The sequence below is a fragment of the Vipera ursinii genome, assembly GCF_947247035.1.
Source record: "Vipera ursinii genome assembly, chromosome: 4".
NCBI lineage: Eukaryota > Metazoa > Chordata > Lepidosauria > Squamata > Viperidae > Vipera > Vipera ursinii.
The window spans coordinates 90,803,721-90,809,967 of NC_139514.1; positions in this window are offsets into that span (position 1 = coordinate 90,803,721).

Consider the following 6,247-nt stretch of genomic DNA (forward strand, 5'->3'; position numbering starts at 1 on the left):
TCAAAGCAAACGGGGTGAGCGCGAGAGAAGTTCGCCCGGGCCGCGGTTTTCTCTTGCCCTGCGCTTAGTTTAACACGCATTTGGTTTGCGTTGCGGGCGTTTTCACGTGATTGCCGCGTGATGTTGTACGAGGCTAACTAGGGGTCGAGGGGTTCTTTTTTTAAATGTATTTTAGCAACCTAGAATGCGTCGATCTGAATCAGACCGAAAGTTCATGGAACGGGTTTTTTTCCCAGATAAAGTGCATTCTTTGAAGTGTTCTCGTCGCCACCTTTTTTTGGAGAGGCGTGCAATTCGTGCAGAGACACTCGAGAGGTTTGTGGCATTTTAGTATCCCTCTGTTCATCTCACAATAAAACACTTGATAGGATCCAGTGACGGCACGGGATACGGCTATTCATCTGAATGGGAGAAACTGAACTCGTATATCCGGAGGGTTTGGAATCAAACCTTGATCCCTTGTGAATTCCTATCCCGCCCTCTTGATGTTACTGAGAGACACAAAATGTGACTTGTTTTGTTACATCTGCTTTACATACTGCTATTGGAGTGTAAGCTGCTCAGAATTTGAATATTTATTAGTAGTTAATATAATTAGTAAATATTTATTAGTGATTATTTTCTAAAAATGAAGTATGTACCTAGAAAGTGTACTGAATAACGAAGGAAATCTTAAGTCCTGAACCCCAGTCTTGATTGCTAGCAAATGTATTGCTGAATCTGATTTATACAAAGCAATATGTGTTATATTTCGACTTCACTAATTTCGCAAACTGTTTTTATGATGATTATGCTTAAATTTTAAAAGTTTTGGCAAGACCTGAGACTTTGCTAACACAGAATAATATACGGTAATTGATAATTCTTAAGCATTGACTCCTGATCATCCATCATGGACACTCTTCCAAAGTGGAATTCAGGATGTGATTCAACAAAAAGTCACTGGGAGAACACTCTTAGATCTTCATTACATTGTGATGTTGAATGCAGAAAAAAAATGTGAAAGAATTTTAATTTTGTATAGGACTGCATTCCCTTGAAGACTTAACTAGGGGAAAGCTCACTGAAGTCAACTGATCAGTCTTCTGGCTACTATTTTTCTATGACAAAAACCATGAAATTAGTTCTTTGCATTGGTAAGCATATTTAAACATGCAGAAGGGAAGCTACTATAAATGGTTCTGTAAATGGGAGGAATAAGGAGATGATTTTCACATATATTTTTATGCTATAAGACATGGGTGTCAAACTCGATCCCGTCATGTGGCATACCATGACGTTTTTGCCTTTGCAGAGATGGGGTGGGTGTGGCCTGCGCTTGACATATCTGGCCTGGGGGATGCTAGTTTGACACCCCTGCTTTATAAGACATTTAAACACATTAAAACATTCAGGACAACTCTTAAAGGAAAACTAAAGTATCCTGTGGTGTTACATGAAATTTCACAAAGCAACTATCCTGGAGTAAGGCAGTTTAATTCACTCCATATAATTCACTCATATGATTAAAAAACCCACTAATGTATGCCTTGAATTAATTAGAAAGTTCAGCTACTATGTTTTTTATGTAATTACTCTCTTGGCAGTTCATCTGATTAAGAATAGTTTTAAAAGTTTGATTAGAATTCTAAAAGCAGAACTAAAACGTTTTTGAAACTACAATAGACTTTGGCTAAAGATGTTTCAGATATTGGTACATGAAGCAGGTTATTGAACAAACATGTAGCTCTGAATTATTTTCATCAGTTAAGAAACGTATAATATTTTTGACTCACTTGTTTAATTGTGTTTTCTTTAAGGCTTGTATAAAGAACATGTTTAGGTCATACTTAGGAAAAAGTTCTGAAAATTTCAAAAAGGTTAACAAGTTTTAAGCACAACTGTGTCAGTCTCCATATAGGGTCTATCAATGAATAATGCCACCCACTTTCAATCCTCCAGTTTATATGTCATTTAGTAATACAAAGAGAAAAATTGCAACAAAGATTTAGATAATTATATTCTGTGACTGTATACTGTTGAATCATGATTATATGCACAGTGACATCACATATGATAATTATCAAGTGGAAATTTCAAAACTCCTGATACTTCCAGGTACATTTGTTTAGATTTTTTTATCCTGACTTTATTACTCAGTCTATAGTAACTCAAGGTGGCTAACATTTTTTGTATTTTCCCCACAACAACAACTGTGAGATAGGCTGGGCTAAGAGAATGACTGGCCCAAAGTCATCCAGCTGGCTTTGAAAAGGCTTGCCTGATTGCTAGTCAAATTGACAATTCCGAACAACAGTTTCTATGTACCTAAAACTTTTTTTAGAAGACAAAGAACTTAACATTTACTGGAAATGCTGGTTATTTCACTATGAAACAAGGTTATGAACATATTTGTTCCTTTTCTTCATTATACATCCCATGTCACATCTATGACTTTAATGTTGAAACACCTTTTTAGTTTTGTCAACCTGTTTTTAACAAAACCAGAAGATTTCTATCTGGAAGTTTGGTCATGAGAGGGAATGCTTATAGTTGGCTGCCCAGCTGCAGCAAGTTCTGACTTAGCTACACCTTAACTAAAAAGTTACACCTTAACTCAGGGTGTCAAACTGCCGGCCTACGGGCCGGACATGTCATCTGGAAGCTGCGCCCACCCCATTGCCGACAATGGCAAAACCGTCCAATACGTTGTGCGACATCCTGTGACATTGTGAGTTTGACATGTCTGCAAAAGTATTTTAAAATTGATTACGGTATTTTCTTCTCTGTTCAAGGCAAGACACAAAAGACTTCCTGGTTCTGATTGTTTTAAAAATGCATTGTCTTCTTGCAATCAAAGAGATCAGCCTAGTTAAGATTTGTAATTCAATCAACCTTTCAGCAATACACCTACTTGCTTGCTCCATGTTCCCTCAATAGAAACATTATCTCTATAGGTAGTGCATTGACATTTAACCTGAGTAAAAGGTTAACAATACATTTGTAATGGTGGGGGAGGGGAGGGTGAGAATCGCTCTGTATAAATTTCATATGTCCTCCAAAAGCTGCTGTGGTTCTGGCAAAACTCTGTTCTGTGGTTCCAAGGATTTCAGTTTTATCATAGAGGGGAACAAGGGGAAGGCTCCAGACCGGAAGTAGCCAGAAGGGTCGAGAAGAGGGATATGCTAGGCCATTCAGGAAATATTTATCAGATGGTTATAAAAAGAGAGGGACACAGGATATACTGTACTGTGTAAGTCTTCTGTTTCAGCTACGAGTGAAAGACGAAAACATGGCAGATCTAATATTGCAGGGGCTGATTATTTTTGAGCAAAAGCTTCAAAGGATTTCCACTTAGCAACACAGGAAACCTTTGTGAAAACCTCAAGAGACTAAAATAATCTGCTCCAGCTTGTACAATCAAGCACTCATAGTCTATTAGATCACGGATGTCAAACTCGATCGTGTCACGTGACATATTGTGACTTTTTTGCCTTTGTGGAGCCAGGGTGGGCATGGCCTGTGTGTGACACATCTGGCCTGTGGGCCGCCAGTTTGACACCTCTGGTCTCGATGGAAAATTTAACCCCAATGCATGAGACTAAAGCTCAGAAAGTGAAAGTACCCATGATGGATTAAAGAAGCAGGATGAACTATAGCTATGAGGTCACCAAGGTGTGATGAGGAAGCTATTGGCTGAGTCCTTTTGATCTTTGTCATGACTCTGGTCAGAAAGAAAATCAATAAATACAGATAAAATGGGTATTTGTTCAAAAAAGAAATTGTCAGGACCCACCCCAAACCACGTCTTAGGAAGACAAAATTCTTGGAGTCAAATCTATTCCAAAAAGAATCTTTACTATGACATGCTTGGTTGTAGGAAATGAGACAGGACTTAATATTATTCCACGAAGTAAACCCTTATAAAGAGTTCCCGGTTTAACCCCCCTTAACCCCATTTGGTCAGTCCCCCATCCTTTATCTCGTATTATCCCTCTCGTGGGGAAAAAGGAACTTAGGACCCTTCATGTTTATTGCTATCTTCCGTGACACAAGCCAGATGCTAGCCCCCCCTTTTGTTTCCCCAGTTCAAAAGGCTTCTCCTCTTCAGGAGATGGCAGAATCCATGGAATAATGTTTGAAACATTCCATTTATGAATATGATATAAATGGATTCTGACAAAAATGTTGCTGAGAAATGTCCTATCATCCTTGCTGCAAAGGATTAGATATTGCCTTACTCCAGCAAAACAGAGATTGGGTTTAGGTTTACCCCAATTACATGACATTGTAGCTGGTGAATGCAGTTTTCTACCATGGCCAACTCTTGTTACGATTAAGCTGATTGGCAATGGTTTGCCACTTCTAAGGCATCATTTCCAGGGTGGTCTGATGGATGTACCAATGCCAAATTTCTAATGTTATATTCAAAAGAGGGGGCAATTTTATGAAATTATATCAATCCACTGTCTAATATAAGCCAAAATGTTTGGCCATTTAGAAGATTGGAAATACCTTCCAAACTGCAAGGAGTTGGGTTCATCGATAAATCATTAAGCAGTTCAGATGCAGAGGTGAGCTCCCCATCCGCACAAATATTTATCAGGGATTCCTTGAGGTAAAAATTTCTCCGGGTGGAAGCAGGAAGTATAGGAATCAGAGCAATAGTAGAAAAGCAGTTGCTCTGATAAGTAAGTCCTTACTAGCACCTAGCTTGGGTAATGAAATATCTGCAAGAAAACAACCAAGCTCAGAGAGAACCAAGGACACCTCATTTCAACTCAGAGCTACAAATATTTTCCTTTATTGATACACTCAATTATATTAAATACCAAAGTAGTAGTAATTTAGAATAACAGAACTTGAGCTGAGAAATTTGTCTGCTCCTGCTGTAAGGAACAGGCTAAATTGAAGGCACATAATATAATAATTGGAGTTACATTATTTTAATTAGATTTATTGGAATTAAGAGGAGTTATTTTGTCCTGAAGACAGTAATGCTGAGAAATGCCAGATGAGCATGCAACATCCTGCCCTATCAACGGTCTCTAAATTTAAAATAAAATTTTTTAAAAATATGTTTAAATGAATGATATCTGGTGAGGCAGCTCTAGAGTCTTACCAGTTTACTTTGAACTAAGTTATCTATGATGTTTATATACTTTATCCCTACTTGGTAAAGTCATTGAAGGTTATATTTAACAGATGACTTGCTGTTGGCACCATTTAAATTGTTGCCATATAATTACCAAGCAAACTGGATCTCTCATAGATCCAGAACAATGGCAATTGCAATGTTATGTTCTCTTCTACAGTAATGTTGGAAGAAAAGTCTTCATCATGGTCCCATCCAAGATAGGAATAAACATGGCGACTGCTTTAGGAATAAGGTTGTAGTTTATTGAAGAGGTGAGCCAGACAGGAAGATGGTCTGGCAGGAAAAAAAGGACTAAGCACATCTAGGGAGTGGGTTTTTATACCCTCTTGAGCCTTTTGTTTGATTTCCTGTTCCTGTTGAGGCTATTTCTTGTGTCATGAACTTTTGACCTGAGTCTGAGTGTGCCTTTCTGGTATTCTGATGGTGATGGGTTAATCCTATTTATGTCCAAGGGCTGGACTGATGACTCTTAAGAATTTGGGTGAGGTATGCAGAGTGAGCGCCTGCTACTTGTCCCAGCTTCTGCCCACCTAGCAATTTGAAAGCATGTAAAAATGCAAGTAGAAAAATAGGGACCACGACGGTGGGAAGGTAACAGTGTTCCGTGTGCCTTTGGCGTCTAGTCATGCCAGCCACATGACCACGGAGACGTCCTCGGACAAGCACTGGTTCTTCGGCTTTGAAACGGAGATGAGCACCGGCCCCTAGAGTCGGAAACGACTAGCACACATGTGCGGGGGAACCTTTACCTTTATGCATATTTTAGGTAACTTTGTCTTCTTAATCTCCCAGCTGGGGGCCTGCAATCTTCCTGGATTTATATCTGCATTTGTACAGAACTGGTTTCTACTTGGGGGAGGGTGACCTGGGGCTATTAAGAAAACTGGGCATGCTTTCCTGCCTCTTCCAAGATCCTTTGAGGAAATAAATTTCTTCTGCCCTTTTAATATTTCCTTTTCTGGGGAGCTGACTTCCCACACTAATATTAAATTTCAAAACAGGTTGCTTTTAAACAAAATGCTTTGTCTTTACTAGAGAGCCATGGCTTTGTGCAACAGGAAATCTACAGAAAATCCTTTATAACTTAAAATATAAAATAATGAATTGCAA